This window comes from Entelurus aequoreus, linkage group LG01 (genome assembly GCF_033978785.1).
Source record: "Entelurus aequoreus isolate RoL-2023_Sb linkage group LG01, RoL_Eaeq_v1.1, whole genome shotgun sequence".
Lineage (NCBI taxonomy): Eukaryota > Metazoa > Chordata > Actinopteri > Syngnathiformes > Syngnathidae > Entelurus > Entelurus aequoreus.
Window position 1 is genome coordinate 90,040,522 of NC_084731.1, and position 11,602 is coordinate 90,052,123.

An 11,602-nucleotide genomic window follows, 5' to 3' on the forward strand; every position below is an offset into this window, starting at 1 on the left:
GTTAAAATGTCCGCCCTGAGATCGGTAGGTTGTGAGTTCAAACCCCGAGTCATACCAAAGACTATAAAAATGGGACCCATTACCTCCCTGCTTGGCACTCAGCATCAAGGGTTGGAATTGGGGGTTAAATCACCAAAATGATTCCCGAGCGCGGCCACCGCTGTTGCTCACTGCTCCTTTCACCTCCCAGGGGTGAACATGGGGATGGGTCAAATACAGAGGACAATTTCACCACACCTAATGTGTGTGTGACAATCATTGGTACTTTAACTTTAACTGCGAAGACGTCCGCACTGCTCAAGAAGCGGCCCCAGAGTTACTAACAAAGACAACTGGTGGTGTTTGAAAACTTGAAAAAAGTTTGCCAGAGACGAGCTGACGGCTAAATCACACATCGCTGAAGAAACTGAAGAAACTTTTTTTTTGTCAGCACTTATTCAGGCTGTTGTTCACTATTCTTTATTTATTTTAAATTGCCTTTCAAATGTCTATTCTTGGTGTTGGGTTTTATCAAACAAATTTCCCCCAAAAATGCGACTTATACTCCAGTGCGACTTATATATGTTTTTTTCCTTCTTTATTATGCATTTTCGGCCGGTGCGACTTATACTCCGTAGCGACTTATACTCCGAAAAATATGGTAAACAAGCGTTGGTAAGCGTTACATTAATAATTACCGAAATACCTGTCTAGAATGTGAAGAATGCCAGCACTAATGCTAATTACCTGGTAAAGCATTGCACCAAAAACATAGAATTATTGTATTTTGAGGAACATTTTCGTAGACACCTGATTTGACGTTGCTCAGAAGTCGACGCAGTCCACTAAAACTGCAAAGTTTGCACTAAGCCGGCATGTATTGATCATGTATTGTGCAAATTTGATTATTTTTGCTTAAGACAAAAAAAAAACAGCCTGCTCAGTTGCCTTGTGGTTAGAGTGTCCGCCCTGAGATCGGTAGGTCATGAGTTCAAACCCCGGCCGAGTCATACCAAAGACTATAAAAATGGGACCCATTGCCTCATTGCTTGACACTCAGCATCAAGGGTTGGAATTGGGGGTTGAATCACCAAAATGATTCCCGAGCGCGGCCACTGCTGCTGCTCACTGCTCCCCTCACTTCCCAGGGGGTGGAACAAGGGGATGGTCAAATGCACCACAACTTGTGTGTGACTATCAGTGATACTTTAACTTTTAACTTTTAGAAATATATATTTTTTAATCATACAGAAAATAAATGTATAACAGTTTAATTGGCAGATATTAATATTTATATTATGTAATTATGTACATTTTTATTTAGCTTAAATCTTTTTTTATTCCTTGGCCTCTCTTGACAGAGGGAAACTACACTTTTTTTTGGAGAATTTTGCCCATCATTGCTGATCAAGGCATGTCTTTCATGTCTTTTAGTCAAAAACTTCTAGCAAAAGGCAGCTAACCATGCAGGAAATGGGGATTCATCTATTTCGCCAATAACGCCCTCCTAAAGAACCATCAAAAATCACCAACAATACTTCATTTACATGCCGTGACCTGAATATTAAGTTATAGCGACAAATATTTATTGTAAGAGCTAACACATAGAAACTACTTTTAGTAACATTGCTCACAGAAACACTCACACTGCGTCTCTGGCCACCTGCGAGAGGTAAGATAGCTTGCCTCTGAGTTGGGAAAAGTTTAAAGCGAGATTATAAAACATGCCTCGGCTTCGAAGTGGGGGGCTAAGTAGGAATGTTGTATCGGGGCTCCAAGCACAGGGGGGACCATGGCTTTTGTGAGGTTTGAAGACTGTTTTCTTCCATTTGAGTATGTAATTTACGTAAACAATGTCATAAATATAAATATGAAATCAATATGGCTGTGAAAGTTCAATACCATGGTTGCTTGAATCACATTAAGAATGTCTAGGACTAACTACACCCCCTATCAAAAAGCCCAAATGGTTCGTTCCAACTGGATATTTGCAAACCTATAACTTTGAACACTTTGAACACTTCACCCAACACGGACGTCATCAAAGTTCACCTTTGAGCAATCTCGCACAGCACTAGTATTGGCAACAAGGATAAGATGAAAGATAAAAATATAAATAAATCTATCTGTGGCAGCATAGGCGAAGGTTATGAACAAGTTTCACTTTTACATCTCATTGGCCAAAACTGTGGTGTGTTCAAGGACCCTGGTTTGAAGTTGGAAACAGCTGTCACTAGTTTCTAAAGACAGGAGGAGACTAACCCCCAGGAAATGTACTCATAATAATAAAATCATAACAATAATAATAATGTATGATTATGACTCGTATTATCCACTGATGATAATCATACGTGAATTAGCTAATTTCTACTTTAAACTCTGAAGTCAATGAAACCTTGGCAGATTTATAATGATCCATCCATCCATTGGCCACCGCTTGTCCCCTCCGGGGTCGCGGGGGGTGCTGGAGCCTATCTCAGCTGCATTCGGGCGGAAGGCGGGGTACACCCTGGACAAGTCGCCACCTCATCGCAGGGCCAACACAGATAGACAGACAACATTCACACTCACTAGGGTCAATTTAGTGTTGCCAATCAACCTATCATATTTAAGTAAATCATGACAGGTTATGTGATTATTTAAATGTATGTTGAAGTCACTTTACATATATTTTTTTGTAAAAAGAAACAAAACTAAATCATATGGGGGTATATATATATATATATATATATATATATATATATATATATATATATATATATATATATATATATATATATATATATATATATATATATATATACAGTACAAGCCAAAAGTTTGGACACACCTTCTCATTGAATGTGTTTTCTTTATTTTTATGACTATTTACATTGAGCTTCAAGAGGTAGTCACCTGAAATGGTTTTCACTTCACAGGTGTGCTTGAAGCTCATCGAGAGAATGCCAAGAGTGTGCAAAACAGTAATCAGAGGAAAATGGTGGCTATTTTGAAGAAACTAGAATGTAAAGCAGGTTTTCAGTTATTTCCCCTTTTTTTGTTAAGTACATAACTCCACATGTGTTCATTCGTTTTGATGCCTTCAGTGACAATCTACAATGTAAATAGTCATGAAAATAAAGAAAACACATTGAATGAGGAGGTGTGTCCAAACTTTTGGCCTGTACTGTATATATATATATATATATATATATATATATATATATATATATATATATATCATATATATATATATATATATATATATATATATATATATATATATACACACACACATATATATATACAGTATATATATACATTTACATATACATATACATACACGCATGTATGCCTTACTTAGGTTTTGAATTTTTTAAACATACCTAGAACATATTTACATACATATATGCATGCATGTGTGTATGTATATATATATATATATATATATATATATATATATATATATATATATATATATATATATATATATATATATATATATATATATATATATATATATATATATATATATATATATATATATATACTGTATCTATATACATATATATATATATATATATATATATATATATATATATATATATATATATATATATATATATATATATATATATATATATATATATATATATATATATATATATATATATATACATATACGCATGCATGCATATATGTATGTAAATATGTTCTAGGTATGTTTAAAAATTTTAAAAACCTAAGTAAGGTTTTAAAAAGCTGGTTTTAACCAAATCAATGGAAGTATTAGTTTTTTTAGTGCATGTAAACATACCAAGTGTGGAGTCCTGTGTATGGGGGTTCAAAATTTGGTGCTACGCTCCTGCTCCCATCACTTCCTAAAATAATTTCAAATTGCATGAAAAGCCCACCTGAACACGTCTAATGAATACAATATGTAGTGTTTCACACAATTATATTCAAAAGGTGAATTTCAATAACAACAATTATCTAAGATGTTTCTTTTTGATACAATATTTGTTCAACGCTGACATCTAGTGGTAGACAGAGGAACCGCATTCCTGGCAGTTCCTTCATGATCAAGCATCAATTCACAACATCCAAACTAAAGCAGTAAAACTTTTATTGCAAGCTCTGTCTCTCCAACAGTAGATGTTTTTACTGTCACGTTTGTCATGCAGGAGAGTAAGTGGTGTGGCGTGCAATTTCCCGCTCTTTTAGTCCGGCGCGCTCGGCTTACGCTCATGGCTGCACCTCGTCCACGAAACTGAGCTGGGTGGCGTGGTCTTCCCACATTACCTCCCCTTGGGGCGTGGTCATGGAGGGCTGGAAAACATGAGAATGGCAGCAAGGGGGGTGCGGATATCGAGAATGTGGCTCAACATTTGGTCCTGTTAAGTCCAGCAGAAGAGTCGTGCAGGTGGATGAAGAAGAGAGGGATGGGATGGAGGACGAGGTGGGAAGCGGTATCAGCGTGTGCACATGGGGAGAACTGTTAAGTGATGGCGGAGCTGAGCAATGAGACCCAACTGGAAGGTCACTGGAGGTGAGGGTTTGGGAATCGGACCAGCGAAAGACGTCGCAGTCGGCTGCGCCTTCAAACGGCGTCATGCTCAGCGGAGGAGATGATGGCCCGGGTACCAGGAGGCGCTGTCGGTCCTCTGCATGCTGGGTAAAAAGTGCTGGCGCCGGGGAGCAACCGTGTGACGAGATGCTAGGAGGCGGAGTCACGGTGTTGGGCATCAGCAGGGTCGAGGGGTTGTTGTGAAAAAGTGGTTTGAGAAGTCGGGTGATTTCCTGAAGCTCATGGCTCATGGTGGTCACCTGGCGAGAGAGAACCTTCATCTGGTTCAAGGGGTAAGAGGAGAAGTTTAAAACGCGTTGCGGACCGAAGTTCAAGTGCAGGAGTCGTACCTCGTGTTTGAGTTTAGTGATGGCCTGCATGGTGTCGCAGTCGTCGTGCTCCTCTGTGGAAAAGACGCATGCAACACGGCATCAACAGAGATCCGGGACTCTTTGGAAAGTGTGCTGGTTTGCGCCTTACCTGCCGGAGCTGAGTCAGGGCTGCCTAGGAAACTCTGCGGGGAGCTGGGAGTGAAATCAAACTTAGTGGCAAAACCACTTTGGTTTTCGGAGTCGACGCCATCCACAAACCTGAACGTAAAAGGAGAAAAAAGGTCAAATGTCGGTTAAATGTGGAATTAGTAAGAGCCTGATTCTTTAATGTGTTTAGGTGAAAAAAGGTGCACGGACTGGCTCCACTGAACTACTCAAACTACTTCCATAACGTAAATGACCGCCATAACCACAACACCAGGGGGAGCTCCACTAACCACGTTAAACCCAGATTCCTATCTAACAAAGGTCTTAACTCACTCTCCTTCTATGCCACATCAATATGGAATGCACTCCCAACAGGTGTAAAAGAAAGGGCATCTCTATCCTCCTTCAAACTGCAGTAAAAGAACACCTCCAGACAACTACAACCCTAGACTAACCCCCTCCCCCCTCCACATCCCACCTCCCCGGATTGTAAATAATCAAATGTAAATAATCAAATGTATATACTTGTTCTTATGCTTTCTGAACTCACTATGTTCTCTGCTCACTGTACATATCCTACCAAGTCAGACCTACACTGTTTCAAAGTCCATTTCTCAGATGATATAATTGTTGATGACTGAAGTGCTGATATCAACAAACCTAAGCCCTCTACCCCCCCACATCCCACCCCCCAGATTGTAAATAATGTAAATAATTCAATGTATATACTCTGATGAATCTTGTGTGATGACTGTTTTTGTCACGACTTGGTCCTTGGCGTGGTTTGTTTCTCCGGAAGGCAACGGAAAATTGGCGCGTGCGAGACGTGAATTTAAATACATGTTTATTATAATTAATCAAAAAGGTGCAAACAAAAGGCGCTCACAGCGGCGGAAGTACAAAACTTGGCTATAAACACAAAACTTGCACAAAGGCAGAAACTATGAACAATGAAACAAAAACACTAACTGTGGCATTAATAAACAAAAACTTACTTGGCATGGAAAGAGGGGCATAAAAAAGAGCAGCATGGATGATAAGGATGTGTCGAGAGTGTGGAGCATGAATGTGTGATGTCGCCAGGACGAACAACAGAAACAGACAGATTTAAATAGTGACATGATCAGTGAAAACAGGTGCGTGACTCAAAACGTGAAACAGGTGCGTGACATGACAGGTGAAAACTAATGGGCGACCATGGAAACCAAACAAAACAAGGAAGTGAAACCAGGAACTAAAAAAGAGTCCAAAAACCAAGCAAAACATGACCAAACAAAAACATGATTAACACAGACATGACAGTTGTATGCTGATAGTATATATTTGTACCATGAATTGATTTACGTGGACCCCAACTTAAACAAGTTGAAAAACGTATTCGGGTGTTACCATTTAGTGGTCAATTGTATGGAATATGTACTGTACTGTGCAATCTACTAATAAAAGTTTCAATCAATCAATCAATCAACTCTTCCTTCGACTTAAATCTGTCCTTGCGCGCTTACGTCACTCTGTGTGGAGCAAGCCTTAAAGCGGACCTATAATGCAAAATCAATTTCTTACCTATTGTTACCTGTTTTTGTGTATTTGGATCTGCATAAGTCCAGGAAAATGTGAAATCAAACCATGGCGGCATTGTGGAAATATTTATATAACAATCTACAACAACAGAGTCATACCAGCATCAACAGTTGGAATTGGGGGCTAAATCACCAAAAATGATTCCCGGGCGTGGCACCGCTGCTGCCCACTGCTCCCCTCACCTCCCAGAGGGTGAACAAGGGGATGGGTCAAATGCAGAGGACAAATTGCACCACACCTAGTGTGTGTGTGACAATCATTGGTACTTTAACTTTAACTTTATCTTGCCTTTCTTCATCCATCCCTCCATTTTCTACCGCTTGTCCCTTAAGGGGCGGCGGGGGGTGCTGGAGCCTATCCCAGCTGCACATGGGCGGAAGGCGGTGTACACCCTGGACAAGTCGCCACCTCATCGCAGGGCCAACACAGATAGACAGACAACATTCACACTTCATACTTCCTCCAAGTGAGCCGTTTGGAATTTGCGCAATTAGTGACGTCAGCGGATATCTCCATATATGGTAAGGTTTTACTCGAAGAGCTTTGCGCGAGTGCGCCATTGTAGACATTAAGTTCCTGCTTTTTCTCTCCCCTCTTGTCGTGGGAAGACTGGCTCGTACATGCACATGCATCCTCCGCTGTTGCCATTTCTAATAGAAAGTAGCGTACAGTTCAAACTTAAACTCCATATGCAAGCGCTAAAAACTACAACATTGGCTGACGGGGAGAAGACGCAGTCAAAGTGGAGGCAGGTAAATAAGACCGCCCACAAAATAAATCGTTATATGACCGCTTTAAATGTGGGTGTTCCCTGTCAAATCTGGCCTTCCGCGTATTCGTCCATCAACTTAAATACTTTTGCTCTTACGCACCTCAGAGGCTGGAATAAGTCCAGCGCCCCGGGAAAGGGGAACATTATATAGAAGTTTGGATGCAGTGTACACCACACGTAATAAAATGACAAAAGAAAACTATCAAATATTTTCTGATCGCTTCAATTGAGACACCTGGAAACTTACATTGAGATGAGGATAAAAGGGCTACAATGCCACTCTGTATTAACTATCAAAAATCAAAATGCACATTGCTGTCTCGTGATTGCGACTGCGCTTATATTTACCATGTCGGGACATCCAATGGACGTTCAATGCATTGCATCTTGATCGTTATCACTACATGACTTCTCAATAGAAAATACATATATAATGTAACATCGATAAATTGAGTCAAATCATCAAACTGTCATCTCAAGCATGCGCACACACACACACACACGCACACACACGCACGCACGCACACATACACACAGTCTAAACCAGGGGTGTCCAAAGTGCGGCCTGGGGGCTATTTGCGGCCCGCAGCTAATTGTTTAGCGGCCCGCCACACATTCTGCAAAAATTGCAAAATTGATAATATTGCAAAAATTTAAAAAAACATTTAAAAAAAGTGGAATGAGGTGAAATCTAACAAGAAAAAGTTGCAATGTTGACACAAAGGCTGCCATGCAGGCTGTTTTTTTTCTTTTCCCCTTTGTTTATTTTTCTTTTTTTTTGCCATTGCTAAAAAAAAAAAAAAAAAAAGACTAAAAATCTATGTTATAATGAATTATTGCTTAAAAATATCACTTTAAAATGTTTTATGTGGAAAAAAGATTGCATATATTGTGTGGTTGCCATAAAAAAACATCAAAGTTTTATTTGACAAAAGAGCATAATACAAACAAAATAATAGTTCAAACGTAAAATCGACAGATATATCTGAAGTTGATCTCGTAATTTAAGTGTTAAAGTAAAAAAAACTAATAAAAATGTATCACTTTATGAGTGGGGGACCGTTTGGATCCCAAATATATTTAGTAGGATTTTATTTAACTTTTCACTGTGATTACTCAAAAATATTAAAGAATTAAAATCAATGGTGTCCTGCATTATTGATCTTTTAGGGCTCTAATTACTAAATACTGCATATTTCGGTTTTACTATAAAAAACAAAGTTGTCTTAAAACCTTTTTTTTTTTTTAACTTTATATCAACCTTTCATTCATTCATTCATTTTTATTTATCTCCTTCATTGATGTGCATCTTTGATAGACAATTATACCACAATTATATGAGTTATATTTTCCTGCCCCCTTCAACCTAATATGTAGTCTTACTTGATGATATATAAACCAACAATTACATCCAAATATAACAAAAACAAACAAAAAAACACACAAAAAATACTCAAGTGCAAAACTTCATGAAGTGCAAACCGAACAAAAAAACAAAGAAGTAATATACCTGAAGTTGATATAGAGATTTACTGTAAGGGTTAAAAAAAAAAAAATAATAATTTTACTTATTTTTTACATTTTAATGACTGAGACCCTTTATGGTCCCCGGGAGCCCTAAAGCTTAAAAAAAAAAAATCCATATATTTTGTTATGGTTAAAAATGAAAAATATCAAAATGGCCCCCGCATGCTTAAATTTTTCCGTGTGCGGCCCTCAGTGGAAAAAGTTTGGACACCCCTGGTCTAAACCCTACCTGACGTGTCACAGCTTCACAAACATTTGTACTAAACAGAACTCTTAACACCACAAATAACACCAGGGTAGGTATAACAATGAGTGAAACAGAGTTTCATCCACGGATTATAATTCCCACCAAGCCAGGAAGAAGCTGTTGTAGCGTGCGTACACACACCACATCACCATGACAACACACCTATTCATGACAAGCACTGCCTGGATTGAACAGCCTTTTCAAATGTAAAATCTTATCTTTTTCATGGATTTCTATGACATTCACAAGTGTTAGTGAAACTCCATGCTCCACAATATTCACGCAACCAAAAAAAAAAAAAGTGTCACGGTAACGTCTTCAATCCAGACTTGAACACTCTTGCATAACTAACGTGGAGTGAGCATGTTCGCATGAGAATAGAAAATAAGACAAACATGTAAAGCTAAAGTGGATGAACTTTTTTTTAGTCCTAATTACTGTAGCAACCTGGCTGTTGAAGTTAAAGAGTTTTGTGATTTAGAACTGTGTGCACCACACGGCTAGTGACTCTGTATGCGTGTGTGTGTGTGTCGGCAGGGCGGGTGCAGATGAGGACAGTTAGGCTACTTGTTGTTTTGCCTTTGTTTTTTTGAATGCAACATCCCAGTACTAGCGGCGCACTGCATTTTGTCGTACCTCTCAGTGTGAACTCACTTTTTATGCACTCTAAATGCTAAGTGTGAGTATGCAAGTGTGCGGGTTGAAACACAGCCAATGTTTCCTTCATCCTTTCACACGTCTGCATCCTGATTAGTATGCGACTCCATCTCAAAGATGATGAAAATGTGTCGTTTTTGTGTTTTTTGCTTTGTCCCACTGGAGAGTGAATGAAATGCTTCGTGTGCACACACACACACACACACACACACACACACACACACACACACACACACACACACACACACACACACAAACACACACACACACACACACACACACACACACACACACACACACACACACACACACACACACACACACACACACACACACACATTTTTGTATTTGTTACCTCCTTGAGACCTCCGAAAAATGCCTACCTCTTGAGGACGACCCTTTCTAGATATATACAGATTTGTATTTACAACATTAATAACGTATACATGCTATACAAATATAAAAAAGCTTGTTGTGAAAAATGAGTTGTAATTTCACAAGAAAAAGGTCAGAGTTTCACAAGTAAAAGATAATTTTACTCAACGCAAGCCAAGATTTTACAAGAAAAACTGAACATTTGTGCAATATTATGATAAAAGTTGGAATTGTACTCGATAACAGTCGCAATGTTATAAGAAAACTTTACAATTTTGGCAATATTATAATAAGAATCGGAATTTTTACTTGGCAAAATTATGACAAAGGTCATAATTTTACTCAAAAAATGTCACTATTTTACAACAACAAAAAATTTGCAATATTGTGATAAAAGTCGGAATTTTATCTTGGCATTTTTTACGAAGCCATTTTGCATTCAAAAGTAATAATTTTACATAAAAAAAAAATAATTTTACAAGAAAACCATGCAATATTACAGAAACAGAAAGAATATGAGAAATTGCTCCCAATTTTATAAGAAAAACGTCGACACATTGTGAGAAATAGACTGCTTTTAGTACATTTTTTGTTAGTAATTGTTTTTTAATCTTTATTATTTACTTCAAGTTATTACAGTATGTATCTACATACATATTTATTTATTTTTTTTAATTCATTTTCTATTTCTCACACACTTGTTATTATATATGTTGGCCAAAGGGGGAGCACTTCAAATTTTTACACACACTTAATTTCATATGTTGACCAGAGGGGGAGCACTTTTAAAACCGACACACAGTCAATTAGAAAAATCCCTCCTTTTTGGGACCACCCTAGTTTTGATAGATTTCACCACCAGTGGTGCAAATGAGACATTCTATTTTGGATGCAATGGTTTTCCTTATTGGGACCACGATTTACACTACCGTTCAAAATTTTGGGGTCACATTGAAATGTCCTTATTTTTGAAGGAAAAGCACTGTACTTTTCAATGAAGATAACTTTAAACTAGTCTTAACTTTAAAGATATACACTCTAAACATTGCTAATGTGGTAAATGACTATTCTAGCTGCAAATGTCTGGTTTTTGGTGCAATATCTACATAGGTGTATAGAGGCCCATTTCCAGCAACTATCACTCCAGTGTTCTAATGGTACAATGTGTTTGCTCATTGGCTCAGAAGGCTAATTGATGATTAGAAAACCCTTGTGCAATCATGTTCGCACATCTGAAAACAGTTTAGCTCGTTACAGAAGCTACAAAACTGACCTTCCTTTGAGCAGATTGAGTTTCTGGAGCATCACATTTGTGGGGTCAATTAAACGCTCAACATGGCCAGAAAAAGAGAACTTTCATCTGAAACTCGACAGTCTATTCTTGTTCTTAGAAATGAAGGCTATTCCACAAAATTGTTTGGGTGACCCCAAACTTTTGA

The 11,602-nt window shown here is 38.1% G+C and overlaps 1 protein-coding gene and 1 pseudogene across 2 annotated transcripts in view; both read right to left on the reverse strand.

Annotated features, from left to right (window-relative positions):
• The window catches only part of LOC133658970 (DNA-binding protein SATB2-like), a 45,012-nt gene extending 43,306 nt beyond the window's left edge, over window positions 1-1,706 (reverse strand). Inside the window, exon 1 of one of the 2 annotated variants that reach the window (XM_062061545.1) lies at window positions 1,626-1,706. The gene's annotated coding sequence lies outside the window, so the exon portion shown is untranslated. The remainder of the gene's footprint in view (window positions 1-1,625) is intronic. The other variant, XM_062061554.1, reaches the window with a different exon arrangement.
• Window positions 1,707-4,080: 2,374 nt separating this feature from the next.
• The window catches only part of LOC133658961 (potassium voltage-gated channel subfamily H member 3-like), a 92,406-nt pseudogene continuing 84,884 nt past the window's right edge, over window positions 4,081-11,602 (reverse strand).